The sequence below is a fragment of the Protopterus annectens genome, chromosome 5.part0 (assembly GCF_019279795.1).
Source record: "Protopterus annectens isolate FY-2018-M chromosome 5.part0, PAN1.0, whole genome shotgun sequence".
Lineage (NCBI taxonomy): Eukaryota > Metazoa > Chordata > Ceratodontiformes > Protopteridae > Protopterus > Protopterus annectens.
This window is the reverse complement of record NC_056735.1, coordinates 1,122,410,290-1,122,431,204: the sequence shown is the minus strand read 5'-3', so window position 1 is coordinate 1,122,431,204 and position 20,915 is coordinate 1,122,410,290. Positions and strand designations below refer to the sequence as shown.

The window sequence follows — 20,915 nt, the reverse complement described above, 5'->3', positions numbered from 1 at the left end:
CAGCTGGGTAAGAATTACCCTTTTTCAGTGGAGACCCGAGGGGAAAAGCCCCAAACAGACATACAAATAGAGACAAACATATGGAGCTAAAGAGACTTGAGTTGGAGGCCAGGCATTTGGAGATAGAAGCCGGCGAAAAGGAGCAGCAGAAGAGGCATGAGAGGGAAATGCTGACTCTTCACCAGAGTCATGGAAGTAATGGGGGAGGGGAGTAACTGGACCCCAGAAGCACAAAAGGTCAGTAAATTTCTTCCGCAGTTTAAAGAGGGGGATAATTTTGATAGTTTCATTCATATGTTTGAGAGGGTATGCAAACAGTATAGTGTTGACCAAAGGCTCTGGGTATGGTTCCTGACCCCCTTACTCCATGGTAAAGCTGTAACTGTTTTGTCAAAAAATGTCTGATGTTGCATGTTTGGATGGGTCTATATCAGTTCAACGAAACAGCACATCATCTAATACAACAACCTTGAACTTCTAACCACGAAATCTAAAAACATCAAAAGCTCAGAACAGCAATTTTTTTTTCCCTGGGAAAAAATTCACTGTTCTGAGAAACACACACACACACACACACACACACACACACACACACACACACACACACACACACACACACACACACACACACACAAAAAAAACAGCAATCCACACACATGCACTTAAAATCCTACATCTAACCCTACACTAAACTGTACATACAGGATTATCTATCCACTATCCTTAACCCTAAGGTTAGTCACTCACCTCACCCGTGCCCTAACCCTAACGTCCACACAATCATACACTTACCTGAACCCAACCCGTAACTTTCCACCACAGTGCTGAAAATAGCGAAGCCACAGAAAGGGACAACCGAATTATGTCCCTAGAAAAAATTTGGTTATCTGCAGCTTCGCTATTTTCAGCGTTCGCTGTTTTCGGGTCGATATTAGACCATTCTAAGTATTAACACTTCGATGATCTAATATAGACCCGTGTGTACTGCTGTTAGAAATCACTTGTTAGAATTGTTTAAGCTAACACCTGAAATGTACAGGAAAAGGTTTCGTGAGTATAGATGCAAGGCAGATGACAGTGTGTGTGAATATGTTGCTGAACTGTGCACTTATTAACATAGGTGGGTGAGTGGATGTCAGTTCACCACTTTTGAAGGGCTGGCAGACCTTTTGGTGAGGGAACAAGCCCTTAGCACTTTGTCAATCAGCTAACCAGATCCTCATGTCCTCAGGAAATGTGCTACTTCAGATGAATTGGGGAAGAAGGGAGACCTATACCTGGCAAGCAGGGCAGCCCTGCAGAGGAAAGGGACCCCCAGTACTGCTCATGGGTCTAAAGAAGCACATGGTGGGCAGCACAGACTGCCCCAACAGAATCTGCCAGTAGCAGGGGAAGCCACTAGTCCAGTTACACGTCCAGCAGCTAGGGTTAAATGTTTTGAATGCAACTAGTGGGGTCATCTGGCATACAGGTGTCCACAGAGGCGAACAAAAGGTGAGGGAGCCAGTTAAGTGGGAAAGACACAATGCCAATAGTAGGTTGCCTTGACACAACAGCGGTACCGCACTACCATCCTGCAGATGTCCTGATAGGGAAGGATTTGGATGAGGCAGTACCATATGCTTGTGCAGTTACACACAGTCAGGCTTGAAGACAAGCGAATAAGTTTGGTAGTCTGGGGGAGACCCAGACAGACTGCATATTTGCAGCCAGGACTGGTGAGGTGGTTACTTCAGGGAGGGAGCTATCCTGTAGCAGTGAGACTGAAGGTAAGCCGCAGCTGCTTGGGGTACTGATGGTCCCCTGGGCAGAGTAACTGCAAAGGTAGAGGTGAGTAGTAGTACCCAGGGTGACAGTGAGGCACCACTGTCAGAAGATGCCAGACTACCTGTAGAAGGGGAGCTGGGAAGGGTTACAAGGAGAGAGCGGAGATAGGCAAAGCTCTCAGACCCTACATTGCAAGGCCTGAGGCAGGTAGCTAGGGAAGCACCTGATTCTCAAGGAAAGGGGGAATCTGTATACTGGGACAAAGGGTTACTATACAGAGAGTGGACCCCTGAGGGAGGGTTAGAAGGTGAGAGAGTACAGCAGTTGGTAGTGCCTACAGCCTACCATCTGGCACTTCTAGCCATACCCCATGATATTCCCTTTGCAGGTCATATGTGCATAAAACGTACAAAGAGGTGTATTATGCAGAACTTCTACTGGCCTGGAATTTCCAGAGATGTAGCAGGGTACTGCAGGACTTGAGAGCAGTGCCAAAAACTAGGCAAGGCAGGAGACAAGGTGAGAGCTCCTTTGATGTCTCTGCCTGTGATTGAGGAGCCATTTCAGGGGGTAGCTATGGATATTGTGGGTCCTCTGAGTACCCCAAGTTCCACAGAGAAAAAGTATATCTTAGTGGTAGTGGATTATGCTACACGATATCCTGAGGCAGTGGCTTTGTCCTCCATTGAGGCAGAGAAGGTGGCAAATGCGTTGTTAGAGATTTTCAGCAGGGTAGGTTTCCCACAAGAAATACTGACTGGCAGAGGTGCCAATTTCATGTCAGACCTGCTGGCATGTCTGTGGAAGTCTTGTGGGGTGAAGCACATGAAGACCACCCCCTGCCATCCCCACACTAATGGTCTTGTTGAGAGGTTAAACTCTACAATCAAGTCCATGCTATGGGCATTTGCAGATCAGTTTAAGAGGGAGTGGGAGAAATATCTGCCCCATCTGTTGTTTGCTTACTGAGAGGTTCCCCAGGAATCCACAGGTTTTTCACCCTTCAAGTTGCTATACGGGCATATGGTGAGGGGACCTCTAGATTTAATTCAAAATGAGTGGGAAGGTGAGTGCGAGTCTCACAAGGAGTCTGTTGTGGCATACGTCCTAAATCTCAGGACAAGGCTCAGGGAAGTCATGGGCTTGGCCCAGGAGAACCTGGCAGAAGCCCAACAACAGAAAAGGTGTGGTATGACAGGAATGCTCGAGCTAGAGAGTATGCTGTGGGGCAGCAGGTAATGGTTCTCATTCCTGTCAGACACAACAAACTGCAAGCAGCTTGGGAGGGACCCTACAAGGTGGTAAGAAAGGTAAGTGATGTTAACTACATGGTGGAACTGCTAGGCAGAAGGCAGGGGCACAAATTTTACCACGTTAACATGATGAAACCTTACCATGATAGGGAGGCCCTTGTGCTGAGCATTTGCAGTAGACTGCAGAAGGAGTCTGAGGGAGATCTGGTGACTGGTCTCCTCAGTGAGGCTCGGGCAGACACCTCAGTGAAAGGGGTAGCAATGTCCCAGCAGCACCAGGTGACTACAGGACCCCAAAAGGCCTATCAGAGTGCCTGAGAGAGTCAAACAGACTCTGAGGGAGGAGGTACAGGAGATGTTGGAACTAGGGATGATTCAAGAGTCCAACAGTCCCTGGGCCTGCCCAGTGGTACTGGTGCCAAAGAAGGATGGCAGCACCAGGTTCTGTGTGGACTACAGAAAATTAAATAGTTACTCAGAGTCAGATGCTTACCCCATGCCTAGGACAGATGAGGCCCTAGAGCAGCTGGGTGGGGCTACGTATTTTACAACCATTGATCTTACCAAGGGTTACTGGCAGCCGCCCTTGACTCCCAGTGCTAGAGAGGTCAGCCTTCGTGACTCCTTTTGGCTTGTATGAGTTCACAAAGATGCCCTTTGGGATGAAGAATGCCCCAACAACTTTCCAGAGGCTGGGAGATCATATCCTGGCAGGGGGCAGGAGGGTTTGCTCTTGCTTACCTAGATGATAATACCATCTATAGCCATTCCTGGCCAGAGCACCTTCAGCATGTCAAGGAGGTGCTGGGCAGACTACAGAGGGCAGACCTGACCATTAAGCCGAGCAAATGTCAGGTGGGTATGGCAGAATTCTCCTACCTAGGACATAGAGTGTGGAGAGGTAAGATATGGCCAGAACCTGCCAAAGTTGAAGCCATTCAGGCAGGCCTGCACCTGTTACTAAAAAGCAGGTGAGGGTATTTTTAGGGACAGCAGGGTATTCTATGGACTAGGACATCCTAGCTGACAGGTTCAGCGCAAACTTCTCCCCCCCCCTCCCCACCAAAAGGGCAAATATCTATCCCAGCAGAGTGCTGCCCCCCTGACATCTCAGATGCTCAGGTAAGAGCCGCCCTCTCCAAAGCAAAAAACACAGCATCAATGGGACCAGATGGTGTCCCGGGCTGCGTCCTACATGAACTCCAAGAAGAGCTAAACCCAAACATAAAACTACTGTTCAATCTCAGCCTTACTACAGGATATGTGCCCAAAGAGTGGCGTACAGCAACAGTGGTCCCTCTCCATAAAGGTGGTGCCTCAACGGATCCTGGAAACTATCGCCCCATAAGCCTGACTAGCTTGGTCTGCAAAGCTATGGAAAGGATCATCATGGACCTCATAAATAAAGATATTGGGGACCTACAAACACTGGATCCTACCCAGTTCGGCTTTGTTAAGGGCAGATCCTGCCTCTTAAACCTGGTTGATTTCTCTGAAACAGTCACCAAGGCCACTGACTAGGGGAAGATGGTCCACACAGCCTACCTGGACCTCGCAAAAGCCTTCGATACAATACCTCACTCGGGCATTATAGATAAGCTCACCAGCTTAAATATAAACTCCTATGTCACTAAATGGATTGCAAACTGGCTCAAGGACAGAACCCACATGGTTAGAATTGCTGGAGCCATGTCAGACTCCAAACCAGTTACAAGTGGTGTCCCACAAGGCTCAGTCCTGGGACCTCTCTTGTTCGGTATATATTTCTCGGAGGTACAGGCCAACACAGAAGGACTGTGGCTGACCAAGTTCGCAGATGACTGCAAACTGGGCGCCATAATCGACTCTCCAGTCGACACAAGCATCCTCCAAAAGGGCCTCATAGAAACAGACAACTGGTGCCAGAGCCATGGCCTCAAGCTAAATGCCAAAAAGTGCATAGTCATCCCCTTTGGCAAAAACAAAGTGCCCACAAATTACCACATAGGTGGTAATCCATTAAGTACAGAAGAAGTAATTAGGGACCTGGGGACCCAAGTTGATAGCAATCTCTCATTTGACAACCACGTGGCCAAAGTGGTTAGAAAAACATTTTATATAGCCCACCTAATCATGAACGGATTCACATCTAGATCAGGGGATGTCATCGTGCCTCTTTACTCATCCCTCATCAGGCCCATAATTGAGTACAATGCCCCTTTTGGGATGTACCTTACCAGACACCTGCAGCAACTGGAAAGACCCCAAAAGTACCTCACCAAGAGGATCAAAGGGCTCAAACAGATGCCATATGCTGCCCGGTTAAAAAAACTCCAGCTCTACTCAGTGGCATACTGCCTGTTCAGAGGTGATCTGTGCCTGACATATAAAGCCATGTCCAACCCGGAATTAATGGACATGCTGCACCTCAGAAAATCCAAATCCCATCGAGCTACGCGCTCGAGAGACTTGAACCTCAGCACTGAAATAAATAGGACATGCTGGAGGGACAGATTCATAAGCCAGAGGCTCCCTTCACTCTGGAATAAAATCCCACTCATTGACTCTCTTCAAGAGGAATCTTGATGAGTGGATGGGAGATCGTAGGTTTACCCCGGGTATCACTTCTGCGTCACAGAGGCACAGTATACTAACCTCGAAAAAGGGCATAGCAAAATAAATTTAAAATGGGTGGCGAAAGCCAAACACAATCTGGCTAGGCTTATAAATGCCCTAGGGCAGATAGCCTAGTATGAACCTGTGAACCTATTACAGAAAGTTCGTCCCCAGTTATAGTACCACAGCTGCTCCCCTCACAGACCTGACAAGGAAGAACAGGCCAAATAAGGTATTGTAGATCCCAGCATGTGAGCAGGCATTCCAGAAGCTCAAATAAGCTTTGGGAGGACCCCCTGTGGTAGCCAGTCCAGACTACAGCGAAGAATTTGTTATGCAGGTGGATGCTTTGAACCATGGGGTGGGGGCTGTACTTAGCCAGATTTCTTCAGAGGGGGAAGAGCACCCAGTGGTTTATCTCAGTCATAGGCTCCAACCCAGGGAGGAATGCTATGCAGCTGTAGAAAATTAATGTCTAGCGATAGTGTGGGCACTGCAGAAACTTCAGCCTTATCTGTATGGAAGGAAATTCACTGTTATAACAGATCACAACCCCCTAACATGGTTAAACAGAGCCAGCCAGCAAAATGCCAAGTTGCTTAGATGAAGCCTAGGGTTGCAAGCATATATGTCCATGCAGCACTGCAGTGGGATTAGCAATGCCAATGCAGATGGGCTCTCAAGACAGGGAACAGGGTGAGGTATTCTCAGACAGACCTAACTCCCTCAAGCAACGTTTCTCAAGGGTCACTTCAAAAACTAGCCCGAGTTCTCCAGGGGGGAGGGGGGAGATATGTGAAGATAGATGAAGGCCGCCAGCCTAGCCAAAGGAATTCTTGCTATTGTTTTATGGCAGAGTTAATGGCCAGTATTTGCATGCATAAATGTCCTTTATGGCTTCGCTTCCTGACCTCGTGTGAGCTTACTAAAGAATGTAAATGCAGTTCCTGTCAGCCTGGGAAAAGAGTGAAGAATGATGTATCCTGAACCAGGAATGTGATTTTAAAAACAGAGAGCATTAAGCATTTTTGTCTTGACCATCCATCTCATCAGCACTCTGCCTTTGCTCTATATGCAAGTTTACCTTAGACTTGTGTTTTCTCTTACAAATAGCTAGAAACTAGAAAGATTAGACTGATTAGACTGTTTTTCTGTAATGTCAGAACTGTACTACTGAATTATTTTAAGTATTTCTCTGTGATCTCTGAACTCTTGACTAGCACTGTGTAGTAAAAATTATCGTTGTGTTTTTATTATTTCTTAATAAATATTTTAAAACCTTTCAACTGTGGCTGTTTTGTGTAGAGACAGGTTAAGCTCTAAGAGTACATTGCATGTATATAGTGATCCTGTACCAAGTCACTAACAAGCCTTGACTATTTAGTTTTACTACCGATTGGATAATGTGTTCAACAAAAGCAGCAACTCCACAACGCTAGCTGCTAAATCCCACAGTCTAAATCAGCTTCAAAGGGATGCAGTAAACCAGCTGTATTTCATAAAAAAAAAGTTGTTTATTGACAAAGAAGGTTGAGCGCTTTCACTCGCTATGCGAGCTTCTTCAGAACGACAATAAATTCCTTAATAGTCCTTTAAATACTACATTTGGCGCCAAAATTGCCTGGCTAATAAAATGAATTAAATACAAACCATGTTAAATACTAATAAACATATTTTATAATGTGCTATATTAAAACACTATATTAATCAGTGATCTAACAACAATACTGATTTGATTGAAATAAAATCATTTATTCCAGGGTAATTAGTAGCTTCAGCATAAATTTGCCACCATAGTTCCCTATAGGCTAAATAATTTTTGTAGTTGCCTCCTCTGGGATTTTGCTTAACTATTTCAATGATGGCAAATTTAAAAAAATTATCTGTACCCTGTTCAATAATATGCCTACTAAGGGCATTTCTAGTATCCTTCTTCCTTATACAATATAAATGAGAATAAATTCTTTGTCTAAATTGACGTTCTGTCTTACCTATATAATAAGACTGACAGTACTGACAAACTGCAATATATACTAACATTGTTGATCTACAATTACCTTTTGAAAATATCTTGGTTCGGTTATTATTATCTAACGTAATGGTGCTGCTTTCAAGAATAGATGAACATTGGTGGCAAGTACCACATTTAGATGTATGGCACTCTCCATATGTGCCACACCTAACTTCACATTGTAAAATATTTTTCAGATTTCTACCCATTTTGTAAACAAAAATGGGTTTACTACCTAGCTTTTTTGCTGTGTCTTGGTTCGATGTTAAAATTTGCCAATTCTTAATAATGGTATTTTTCACAGCATGACAATAAGGACTATATTCTATTATAAGAGCTGTATTATAACTATCCAACATATTGTTAGAATTCGGTTTCTCTTTAATATTATTCTTGGGTTCTACTGATGTTGTACAATTATCCGAACCAATACTCTGTGTAGAATTTAATCCCAACAAAGGTATGTATTTTTTCCCCCATTGATATGTTACATAGGAGGCTATGTCATCTAAGATCTTCGTACCATATCCTCTGTCATAGAAAAGAGACTTGATTAGTGAAATCTCCTCCATCATATCAGAGTAACCGGATGTCATTCTTACAGCTCTTATACATTGTCCTTTAAAAATATTTCTTTTCATATTTGTAGGATGATAACTGTTGTAATCTAAATATGAATTAGTAAAGGTTGACTTCCTGTATACTGTAGATTTAAAATCCATACTATCCAACCTAATAAGTGTGTCTAAGTACGGTACACCTACACTATTATGAACAGAAGTGAATTTCAAAAAGCTACTACTGGTGTTCAAATATCCAATGAACAACTCAAATTGTGTGACCTCACCTTTCCATAAAATATATATATAGTCTAAGAAACGTGAATAGTATGCGATATACTTATAGTATGAACAGTTGAAAACCTGATTCACCTCCCAATCCAGCATAACTAGGTTGGCGAAAAGGGGAGCGCAAGCCGCTCCCATTGCCACCCCCCTAGTTTGCTTGAAGATCTCCCCTTCATAATAAATGAAGTTATTTTCCAGTACTATACTCATAAGATCAGTGTACAAAGATATTTCATCCCAACTCAGTTGTGTATATTTCCTCAGACTTCTCGAGAATGCCTCTAACCCTTCATCCATCGGTATACAACTGAATAAGTCAATAACATCGATAGAACTAAATAATAAGTTGACTTTTTTGATGTTGACTGGGTAGTTTTTTTAAAAAATCCCAAGAATCTTTTACCAAGTGGTTCAAAACGTTATATATGGGTTTCAACTTAGTGTCTAAAACCACATCTATATTGAAAGTTTTAGATTTACTGCCCGATATAATCGGGCGAAAGGGTGGGTTGATATGATCTTTATGAACCTTGGGAATCCCCACCATAATAGGGAGGGTAGGATGCTCTACTGACATAAATTCATAAAGCTCTTCTGAAATCCTTTGCTGTAACATATATTCTTCTAAGTACATGTCAATCCTTCGATATGCAATATTAACTTCGTTAACTGAAGATACAGAATAACTGCCTGAACTATGAAGGATGTTATGAATGTGTGCACTGTAAGAAGTAGCATCAAATATGACTATCCCGCCTCCCTTGTCGGGTTTCATTATTCTAATAGCTGGATCAGTTGTTAATTCATTTAACACTTGATGTTCATCTTTTGTAAGGTTGTACTTATGGGTTGTGTGTTTCTTTTTGGTAACATTTCTGTTCAAACTGTAAATATCCTTTGTAACCTGGTTCTCAAAACAAGTAACTACTGGATTACCTACGGGTACAAATGTACTGTTCTTCTTGAGGCGTCTGTTACTGTGTGCTTCTGTACTAACTGAGTTGTTAAACATCATTACTAGATTCAACTTCCTAATATATTTTTTAATATCAAGTATGGTGTCCACCATCCTAAATTTGGGGGTCGGTATGAATTTTAAACCCTTGGACAATAAACTGAAGTGGCCTGTCTCTAATGAAACATTGCTGTAATTAAATATTTAAAAAATTTTATACATACTAACCACTTTGTCTACTACAATTATTTTATCTGATTTAGTGTTAGTTGAAATGTTCGTCTTGTTGTCCAACGAACAATTTGTATATCCTATCTCTTTTTCCTTTCTCCAATTCATCTGATATTTTTGCCTCGGATGTGAGTAAAAATCCTGCTCAGAATTGTGTACATTGTCATAATGGTCTGAATACATATCGTACTTGTCTGATTCAATATCAGTTGACTGACTCCCCCATTTGTAACTGACGTTTCTCCTATACTGTTCCTTATCTCGTGTAATTTTTTTGTACTTCCGGTCAAATGCTTTTTTGGCTCTGTCTTCCGCTACCGTAAATTGTTTAAAATAAAGTTTTTCCCATTGAGGAAATGCTAAATCTTGTGTGATAATGTTATTCAAATTCTCTACTTCTGCTATATTTTTACATAACTTCATATCGTTATGTTTAATAAGAAGTTTCATATATTGTGAACCAAAGGTATCAAATAAAGCATTAAATTCCTTTTCAACATCCATATTGACATCAATACCCATGGGTTTTTTAAAAAATCTTAGACCCATTGGGACAATGTTAGCAGTAATACAAAAACTTAAATACGCATTATCAAGTTTTAATGCATTAATGGTATTCAACTTTTTGCCGAAAAGGAAAATATGATCTTTCAAAGTTCCTTTACGAACATGGTTAGCATTTTGCGACATACCAGCTTGTACATTATCAAATTTACAGTCATAGTCCATAAAATCTTGTAAAGCATTCTCTTTGAATCTATTTTTGTCTATGCACTGATAATTTTGCTTGATATTAACTGGAACAGTACCTTTAGAATTAATGGTCTCACCAGAGACATGTGCATATGTGCGTACTGGTTGAGTCCTTTTCGGTCTTGTTCCTGTGCGTTTTGCTTCGTCCGCAAAATTACCAAAGGAGAAATCAAATGTAAAGTTGGATAAGTCAGTTCTAATGTTCTCCGAAGGTCCCAATGTTCCTGGCAAATCTATCGCCTGAGTCGTCACTGGATTATTACCTTGGCCATTAGGTATGTCGGGTGAAGATGTAGATGGTGCCTCGGCTACCAGTATATTCCCAGAACTAATGTTTAACTGTTCATTGTGTGATTGTCTACGTGCTCTACGCAGACCAGTGTCACCACACTCTAAAGGTGAAATCCGTTTTTGACTGGGCCACCACTTCGGTTCGCCTCCTAGTTTACTGATAATCTCCAAAATTTTAGACACCTCCCCGCGTAAGGACGCCACCTCAGCTCGGAGGTCAGAAATTTCCTTACCATCATCGGGTAAGGTGCTGCTTGTAGAACTGCGAGATGACGGCATGACAACAACAGAAAAAGCAAAGTGGATCCAAAAATGTGTTCAACAAAAGCAGCAACTCCACAACGCTAGGTGCTAAATCCCACAATCTAAATCAGCTTCAAAAGGATGCAGTAAACCAGCTGTATTTCATAAAAACAAAGTTGTTTATTGACAAAGAAGGTTGAGCGCTTTCACTCGCTATGCGAGCTTCTTCAGAACGACAATAAATTCCTTAATAGTCCTTTAAATACTACATTTGGTGCCAAAATTGCCTGGCTAATAAAATACAATAAAATGAATTAAATACAAACCATGTTAAATCCTAATAAACATATTTTATAATGTGCGATATTAAAACCCTATATTAATCAGTGATCTAACAACAATACTGATTTGATTGAAATAAAATCATTTATTCCAGGGTAATTAGTAGCTTCAGTATAAATTTGCCACCACAGTTCCCTATAGGCTAAATCATTTTTGTAGTTGCCTCCTCTGGGATTTTGCTTAACTATTTCAATGATGGCAAATTTAAAAAAATGATCTGTACCCTGTTCAATAATATGCCTACTAAGGGCATTTCTAGTATCCTTCTTCCTTATACAATATAAATGAGAATAAATTCTTTGTCTAAATTGACGTTCTGTCTTACCTATATAATAAGACTGACAGTACTGACAAACTGCAATATATACTAACATTGTTGATCTACAATTACCTTTTGAAAAGAATATCTTGGTTCGGTTATTATTATCTAACGTAATGGTGCTGCTTTCAAGAATAAATGAACATTGGTGGCAAGTACCACATTTAGATATATGGCACTCTCCATATGTGCCACACCTAACTTCACATTGTAAAATATTTTTCAGATTTCTACCCATTTTGTAAACAAAAATGGGTTTACTACCTAGCTTTTTTTGCTGTGTCTTGGTTCGATGTTAAAATTTGCCAATTCTTAATAATTAAGAGCTGTAAGAATGACATCCGGTTACTCTGATATGATGGAGGAGATTTCACTAATCAAGTCTCTTTTCTATGACAGAGGATATGGTACGAAGATCTTAGATGACATAGCCTCCTATGTAACAAATCAATGGGGGAAAAAATACATACCTTTGTTGGGATTAAATTCTACACAGAGTATTGGTTCGGATAATTGTACAACATCAGTAGAACCCAAGAATAATATTAAAGAGAAACCGAATTCTAACAATATGTTGGATAGTTATAATACAGCTCTTATAATAGAATATAGTCCTTATTGTCATGCTGTGAAAAATACCATTATTAAGAATTGGCAAATTTTAACATCGAACCAAGACACAGCAAAAAAGCTAGGTAGTAAACCCATTTTTGTTTACAAAATGGGTAGAAATCTGAAAAATATTTTACAATGTGAAGTTAGGTGTGGCACATATGGAGAGTGCCATACATCTAAATGTGGTACTTGCCACCAATGTTCATCTATTCTTGAAAGCAGCACCATTATGTTAGATAATAATAACCGAACCAAGATATTCTTTTCAAAAGGTAATTGTAGATCAACAATGTTAGTATATATTGCAGTTTGTCAGTACTGTCAGTCTTATTATATAGGTAAGACAGAACGTCAATTTAGACAAAGAATTTATTCTCATTTATATTGTATAAGGAAGAAGGATACTAGAAATGCCCTTAGTAGGCATATTATTGAACAGGGTACAGATCATTTTTTAAAATTTGCCATCATTGAAATAGTTAAGCAAAATCCCAGAGGAGGCAACTACAAAAATTATTTAGCCTATAGGGAACTATGGTGGCAAATTTATACTGAAGCTACTAATTACCCTGGAATAAATTATTTTATTTCAATCAAATCAGTATTGTTGTTAGATCACTGATTAATATAGGGTTTTAATATAGCACATTATAAAATATGTTTATTAGGATTTAACATGGTTTGTATTTAATTCATTTTATTGTATTTTATTAGCCAGGCAATTTTGGCACCAAATGTAGTATTTAAAGGACTATTAAGGAATTTATTGTCGTTCTGAAGAAGCTCGCATAGCGAGTGAAAGCGCTCAACCTTCTTTGTCAATAAACAACTTTGTTTTTATGAAATACAGCTGGTTTACTGCATCCTTTTGAAGCTGATTTAGACTGTGGGATTTAGCAGCTAGCGTTGTGGAGTTGCTGCTTTTGTTGAACACATTTTTGGATCCACTTTGCTTTTTCTGTTGTTGTCATACCGATTGGATAATAATATTGCACAGTAGTAATTGGAAACCCTTTTAAGGGCCTTTGGGTAGCTGATAAATATTAGCTGGGTGGTGGCAGTGATTTCTACCGTACAGTCTGGGTAAAACCGGCACAGCTGGAGAGAACCTGTACCAGCCTTCCCCAGGAGTGTCTATGTGGTTGTATAAACTCTTCTCAAGGTGTGTGCGTGCGTGTGTGTGTCAGCTACTTGGGCAGGGATAAGAAGCACTGGTTGGACAGACAGGGTGCTGTAGGTTTTAGCTTGCCCACTAAACTGAGATCTAGACCCTATAGCTGAGCCAGTGGGGAGTCTTATTGGGGACCTGGAGAGCAAGAGAGCGACCAGCCCTGGACTGACTGATCTCTGTGTGCTTTTAAGGGAAATTGGACTTTACTGTATTTGTTATCCTTTCCTCCTATATGAGACGCCCCTCACTGGTGTTACTGGCGAGTACTGAGGCTCCTTGATTGCTGGACTAGGGCACGGGTGTCACATGGTACATCATTATAAAAATAAGGAACGATTTGAATGTGATGTTAAGTATATGCTTAGATACAAAATAAAGTGTTTTGTTATACAATTTAATACGAGTCTTTTATTTGGTCTGAATAAAGATCTTAACTGCAATGCAGCTGTTAGCTGCATATCACTGAATTGTTTTACTTTGGGAGGGTTTTGTTACTATGTAAAGTTGTTATGTCACTTCCTCTGAAGGCAATAACACTGAGGTACTAGAGCTCATGTTAAAATTTTATTGCAATTTCCAGAATTGTAGCTGTTTTTATAAAATTATACACATTTCTCTGCATACCTTGAATCAATTTTATCCCCATATTTACATACTACATGTAACTCCATGCAAAAACATCAATTACCCATACGTGAAAGATTTTATATAGCCATCACAAGAACAGACTTTGTCTGTACAGGTTACTCACAGCACTACAAAAACATCTCTATCAGTTGACATCATTTTAACTCATATAAAGGTAGTAAAGCAAAACAGAGTGCACAATTCTAGTCATCATAACACACTGCTAGTAACAGACAAAGCAAAGCAAAAAAAAAAATCCAAACCATTCCTATTCCCCTCTACACAACAGAATTCCCAATTGTGGACACAAAGCAGTCCCATGATAAACAGAAATGAAAAAGCTTAGAATATGATGCTGCCACTATGAGGCAATGAAATACAAACTATGTCCTATGTATTCTCATGATAAATTCTACCACTATATTTTTATAAAAGAATAATGCAATGTGCATTACAACTGTAGGTCCTACATAATCTACAGCTCCCAAGAGACCTTAACCTGCGATATACGTCCACAATTAACACCGAAGACTGTTCAGCTCAACTATCAGAATATGTTTCACTAGCTTGCACTACTTCAGATCTTTGTGGAAACTTAGGGCCTGACTTCAAAAGACTTGCTCTCAGTGTAAGTGACCACTTACACTGACAGCAAGCGGAGGACAGGTCTTTTAAAATCTGGCCCCCTGTGTAAATTATAGGCAGGCCTTACACTGAATTAAGTCATTTACCATGACAGCAAGTCTTTTGGAATCAGGACAGATTTAACTGAGAGCAACTGTTTTGGAATCTATGTCATTCACCAAAAAGCAAAGCTATCTGGGTGTTTTATTGGATGACACACTCTTTTTTAAAATCGTACTGACTGTACTACAACCAAAGTATCTCTTCAAATCAAGGTGGCCTATAAATTTCCCAACATAATTATGCCAGAGTAGAGGCTCCAGCCATTGCTATTAATATATTACTCCCATGACCTGAATACACCCTAACTATAACTGCTCCTTTAACAGGTAGAAAGACTGCATCATTACAGACTACGGAAAATATGATTCTTAGATTTATTCATCTGGTGAGCATTAATCAGCATCACTATTCCACTATTTCCAAGGCTAAGCAGCTCCCAGGAAGATTTTAATTCTTCCTTTATACACTCACCTTTAAACATCTTGATGAGACAGATCTGTCCCCCTTTGGCCTACAAATTAAAAGTATGCAACCCCTCATATTCTCAAAGTAATAGCACTACCATCAAACAAAACAGACCTCTTTCTCCTTGACCATCTATGAAAAATTTCTCATAAAACTTTACCCAGCCACAGCAAATAGTCTTCCTGCCCAAATGACTACTTTAACATATCTTTCACAATTTAAGAAAAAAGTAACAGTTCCTGTTCAGACTCTAAATACTCCTATTTTAGGGACACACGCAAAAATTACTGCCTTTACTCTTCCATTTCTAAACTGAACCTAATAACTTTAGATTTACTGTGTTTGTTAATTATCTGATTCTGTCTTCTGACATTTCCTTTATGTCCATACTCTGACCTATAACTCATCCACTCAACTGTTTCAGTTTCATTGATATTAGTCTAGCAACTGATGCTTGTAAGTTCCAATTATTACATATTAAGGATATTTGCAAATGCATATCTGTGTATGCATTGTGTCACCTTATGGCCTGGACAGTGATGGAAAAGGGTCCAGTACAAGTCCAGAAACCCAGTTAAAAAACTTCAGCTAATTAAACAAATAAAATGTTCTGCTTTAAAAGTCACTGTAGGACTTCATAATGACGTACATTGATGTGTCTCTCAGAATAAGATGTACAAAGCAGCTAGCCAAAGTATATTGTAATATACTTGGTTGTACCTCTAATGAACTTTCACGGATTTACAAAGATAACACACATTCACATCCATTCATTTTAACATATTTATGGCAAACTCACATAAGTGGTTAAGAAAGGCATCATGTCCACATACAAAGTAAGCAGTAAAACAATTTTCTTCTCAAAAGTGTTACAAAAGTAATCGTAAACAGCTCCAGCCAAAAGCTGAAACTGTAAGGAAAACAATATGCATTTGAAGTGAGTAATCACAAAAATATAACATTTGGTAAAAAAAAAAAAAAAAAAAGTTGAAACCATATGATCCAAGTCTAGCAATTACTTTTTACGATTACATATTAGTAGCACAAGCCAAGACTATTTATTTGTCTTTATTTACCAAGTCCAACTGGGTAATACCCACTTTTAGTGGAGGCTCGGGGAAAAAAGCCCCATTCTTACACTGCATTATACTAAGTTCCAGTTAAACACAGACTAGTTACCTTTCCGTTTACACTTATACACAAACAGTAGTTACATTTATACTTTCTAAGATTTTACAGAGGTGGGAGTTACTAAAGAGAAAGCCCATGTGCAGCTTAGTGGAGTGTACAAGAAGCAGTTATGTATAAAAATTGTTTTGTTATTTCAGTGAGAGGTTGAATGTATTTTATTTAAGAAGAGTATTTGGAAAGGATCATATGTTGAACACAAAGTATCCACCTTGAGATAAGCATTTGCTGGACCAGGACTGGTTGAGATGTTGTTTAAGCAGTAGTTTTCAGTTTGTCGGAGAGATGTATTTGTGTGGATATACTATTTCAGATTTAAGCAATGTACTCCCCGTGGTTGGGTGGGCATCTGACAGACATTCGTAAATGGGCGTGCCTTTGTTGAAGGTTGAACGTCGAGCTGGCACCTCAGCGTTCGTCAAAATCTACTGCCAATCATTAGCGGACCGGAGTTCCGCTGTGGCAACCCCTAACCGGGAAAAAGCCGAAAGACAACAACAACAACAACAACAACTGGGAGGAGGGAGAGTCTCCTACAACATTATTTGACTTATAAGTAATAACAATTCATTGCTAGAGTGGAGGTCCATTGCTGGACAGTAGGTCAATAATAAGTTATTAATACAATAGCTAATACAATACAATTATACAAGAATATCACAGAAAGAGAAGATGACAAGAGTTTTACTGAGTAAGGAGAGGTTCCCCCATCCCTATACCTCAAGAAGGAGAAATGCAGTACCTGCACCCAAGCTACCACATGTAAGTAACTTCACCCCACAGGTCTCACTACCATAAAATATGGAAAAAAACAATGAGGACAAACAATAATCTGGTTCAGTAATAAGCTTACTGGTACAGAAAGTCTATTAGATTCAGTTGGATAATTTCAGAATAAGAACAAATCTCATTAAAAGATGGCCTTCTTCTGTAGAGACAGTGGTAAGTGCATGTTAATAACCTTATTGGAAAATCTGTAGAATCATAAACAATAAATGTGGTTCAAGAACGTACAAGATAAAAACATTCTGATAACGATTTTGCGTGTGTGGGGGGGTAAAGAGTAGTATTTTTTGTTAACTACAGCGTGCACTTTGCACAAGAAACCTGGAAAAGAGACTACATGAGCCAAGCTGTCCTTATCAACAAACTTTTATGTTTACAAACTTTAATGTCCCATTTAGTCAATAAATGAAGAATACCCACTATACATTCCTTAGGTGGCAACAATGCTTGTTTCTGGGCAGTAACTTCTAAAACACAACTTAAAGTAGGTTCAGTTTTGAAAATGTGAATGCATGTTATGTTTTAAACAGGTAAACAAAACTGCCACAAAATAAAAGTATACATTCATTTTCTCCTACCAAAAGCTACATATGTTGTCATAGTCATACAGGCAGCTGTCCCATACAATGAGTAATGCCACTCATGTCAGCTTTAATTTTTGTAAGAAGCTACTTCCCACGCTGACTAATGAAATGCTATACAGAAATCTATGAATTCTGGTCTACAGACGGACTACATGCATTCTTCATTCCACTGTTATTGTGTATTTCCATTCGGAGATCTGATAATGTACAGTACAAGATGCTCACACTTCGTCAGAACGTGGACAAGAAACATCTGCTACATGTATCTGGACTTGCTAAACAGTTATTTACCAAACACTGAATGAAAGGGGCCTTTCATATCAGCATACCTACTTGGGTAGATGTGTTAGTATTATTAATTGTTGCTGTATCTTTCGGCTTTCGGTTAGGGATCGCCATAGCGGAACTCCGGTCCGCTAATGATTGGCAGCAGATTTTTACGTACCGAGTTGCCAGCCCCAACCTTCAACGAAGGTACGCCCATTCACGCATGTCTCCACACAGAAGACGCTTTAGTTGAGAATAGAACAGGAAAACGTCTTGCTGTGAGGTGACAACGCTACCGCAGCACCACCACCGCAGTTATAAACAAATATAAAATTCTTGTTTATTTATTTGTTTAATTCTTACGGTTTACTTTGCAAATCAGCCTACCTACTTAGGCAGCTTTGCTGTTATTTGCCTTAACAATAATATAGTTCTTATGGTTTATTTTTCCAATTCACTGTACATTTGAAAGACTACACTGGGTAATTTACTCAGGATTCTTTTGGTGTTTACAATGCAAGTGCACTGCCAAGTACTACCTGCTTTCACAGACAGAAACCGGGAAAACACAGTATAAATTAGTTAGCCTTGATGTGCAAGGGAGAAAAAAATGCAAAATCTGTATAGCATACAAAGCAAATAGCAAACCACAAATGGCAAATTTGCAAGTCAGAAGTATAAACTTAATAACGTTATGTTCGCAGCTGGGATGCGTGAGACTTTTTTCAGTTTTTACGTAAAAACTGGAAAGATGTAACAGTTTAACAAGTTACAAAGTTAAAACAAAATCTTTAAATACATTATTTCCCCACATTACGGCCTTCTTCACACACCCACCACGATATCACTCCCCTCCTTCTGGCATGCCCTATTAACTCGCTCGTTATCTCTACAAGGCAAAGGTGCTAAACCTGTCACTTCACAACCAAATGCTTCTTGACCCCTCCCCCAAATCACGTTAAGGCCTACCGGGATCATTCGTCCAAGTAGCTGTAAAGACTGCCCGAATTCCCATTTGTGGTTGCAGCCAGATTCTTAAACTGCATCAGCACTTTAACGTACAAGTTCCGCTTCGTCCCACACTTTAACTGCCTTATAACCTTTACTAGATTCTATGTAAAACATCAAAACCCTTAGTCTGCTTCAGATTTCGCAATGTTTTAGTGAAAACATCTTTAGAGAATGTCTCACAGAACCGCTACGCGCATGACCAGTGACCCTCGCATTTTAGTAACGTCAGTGCGGTGCTAGGTGCATATATCGAAAAACAAATGTTTTAATTCACTAACTATTAAGTAGACACATATAAGTTGGTGTGGCATTTATTGTTTAATCTGTTTGCTGCACCACTTGATACGTTTGAAGCGAAATATATACACGCGGGTATAGGTTTATTAACATTTAGCACGTTATGACATAATCATGAAACGAAGGTATGACGTATTTGTTTCTTTTTTTTTCTCTCTCTCTCTCTTTTTTTGGGTTGCTTGGAAAGAGGGATTGAATAAGAGCTAGGCGGGGATTCCGTTGGGAGTCTTGTGTAAATACATTTTTCTTTCCGTCAGTCTTAAAACTAGTCCAGGTAGTAAAAGTTAAGCAACAATGTTTTCGTACAGTTACAAACCAAACTCATTTGTTTTGCTGAAGAATAAGGGATCAAGCCAGAAGTAATGAGAGACAAAGGCCCAAAAGGAGGGGCATCTTAAATGTTAATATAATCAATTTAAACATTTAAGAACAACCAGTTTTGTAACAACATGTATTTTAAGAAAAAATAAGGGTACCTCTCAACTGCCCTTGATTTTCAGTCACATTTTAGCTCTATAGTGCTAATTTCTCCCTAAAATTGGTGACTTTTGAAGAAAATTACACTTAATACATAATGACAATAGTTGACTCGTAGACTTTTGTTTTACTTCAGAAAATGTATATTAATTCTTATTTTCTTATTCTGTCAGTATCACAAATTAATAGCACTTATTCTTCAAAAGCGTCCCCGATTATTTCTGGATTTTCACAGGATATCGATGTCCACGTTTACCCCATATTTTCGGTCTGTACCTCATAAAAAGGGGTGATGGTGACGCCCTTGCATGCCCTCCATGAAGTTAGACGGTATAATGCAAATATGCGAGTTCTGCTGAGTTAATCTTTCATGCAAAATAAAAATAACAACTTTGAAGTACGCCTAGAGGCAAATTAATTTACTCCCTACCACAGTTTTTGTGATAACGAGTCCTATTTTTGCCCGATCCTCACAAGTAACGAACAGATAGGCAGGATGACAGAGCTTTTAGGCATTAAAAAGAAAAGTGCATCATGCTGTCAGACACAAGCACAAGATGAACAGGGCATTGGTACCGACAGATTACCCCTCCACGCGATGCAGCAAACCCATCCCTTGCAATGAGCGTTATTTCTGTTTGTTACACTCACATGCTGCTGCACACTCCCTCCTGAGTTATGCGGGACATTTTTTTCTGTTTAGTGTAGCAAAGCTGCTACGATCGTAACCATGTTATTATGTGTTCAAGACATGGATGCCAAGAAGTTCATTTTGAGACGGAAGCTCCGGAGGTGAGAGAACATACAATAACGGCTTATGGGGCTGAATCTTGACGCTAACTTTTTTATGAAACTATTTCTTTGCAGTGCATAGTGTCTTTTCTACTTCAAGTTACAGAAGGAAAAAAGCTGAAGCGTTTACCGGCTTTGAACATAATTAAAGCATTAGCGAGTGCTGTCACATAGATAACAAGTAAGGGGAAATCGTCTGTAATTTAAATAAGTTACTCACGAGACCGACGTCTGTAAACTTACATGAAAATAGGAGGAAAGGTATTCAAGGACCTTGGACAGTGAAGGAACGTCCCTTCCTTTATACCCTACAATAACAGTGCTTATGGGATGTGTAACA

General features: G+C 39.8%; 1 protein-coding gene across 1 annotated transcript in view; it reads right to left on the bottom strand.

The window, feature by feature from the left end:
• Nucleotides 1-19,204, bottom strand: part of ZHX2 (zinc fingers and homeoboxes 2) — a 331,049-nt gene extending 311,845 nt beyond the window's left edge. The window contains exon 1 of the mRNA XM_044070980.1: nt 18,968-19,204. The gene's annotated coding sequence lies outside the window, so the exon portion shown is untranslated. The remainder of the gene's footprint in view (nt 1-18,967) is intronic.
• Nucleotides 19,205-20,915: the final 1,711 nt, after the last annotated feature.